Here is a 981-nt window from a genome sequence, read left to right as displayed (position 1 = left end):
TAGGGTTTCCCCCACGGGTCGTGGTCCACCGACTTCACGAGTTCGGCCCAGCACTTCGCTTTGGCCCGCCTGATGGCGAGCTTCAGCTCTTTGCGGGCCGACCTCAACGCCTCCCTAGGGTCCGGGGACTCCGGGTCCCGCGGCCGTCGGTTGGAGCGCGTCATGGTCCTCCTGACCCTGACGCACTCCTCACGCCTGGCCGCCACCTCCTCGGTCCACCAGTGGACTGGCGGTCCGCGAGTCGTCGGCGGTCGTTTGGCCGGGAGGGCGAAGTCGCAGGCTGCGACCACCCTCCGGTCCAACTCTTCCGCCGCTTCGCTCGCGGAGACGCGCCGGTCCGGTACCGCGGGCGCCGACCATTGAGCGAGCAATAAGCCCGTCTCAAAAGCGTCGACGTCCGTGGTAGGTCCGACTCGCCAGCCCACTCGCCCACCGCGCGACGGCACGCGGGGCACGGCTCGAGGGGGACGGCCGCCATCGCCGCACTCGTACACGATGTACCGGTGGTCGCTGAGGTTTTCCCTGTACGGGAGAACCGACCAGCCGGTCACGTGCGGGTGCAGCGACGGGGACACCAGCGTGACGTCCACCACCGAGCTCGAGGAGTGGCCCTCGAACGTCGGGGTGGATCCCCTGTTGGCCGACACCAGCCCGAGGGCTGACATCAGGTCCAACAGTTCTTCGCCACGCTGATTCGTGTCCGCCGACCCCCAGACCGGGGAGTGAGCGTTAAAATCCCCGGCCACGAGCTCCCCTCGGCCGTCGCGCGGCCGCCCGAGCTTCCTGGCCCGTAGGCAGGAGGACACGGACCCGAGGAGTCCGGCGATCGGCAAGCTTGGCGGCGCGTAGCAGCTCAAGACGTCTATGCCGTCTATCCTTGCCACTACGTAACCGTCGCCGGACTCGATGTCCGCGACCGTCAGGCCGCGGTCCATCACGCCGATCGCCGCTCTGCCGGACCGGTCCAAGAACCAGCCGGCA

Source organism: Daktulosphaira vitifoliae, unplaced genomic scaffold, assembly GCF_025091365.1.
Source record: "Daktulosphaira vitifoliae isolate Bord-2020 unplaced genomic scaffold, ASM2509136v1 Scaffold_1, whole genome shotgun sequence".
Taxonomy (NCBI): Eukaryota; Metazoa; Arthropoda; class Insecta; order Hemiptera; family Phylloxeridae; genus Daktulosphaira; species Daktulosphaira vitifoliae.
Note: the sequence above shows the minus strand (reverse complement) of the source record.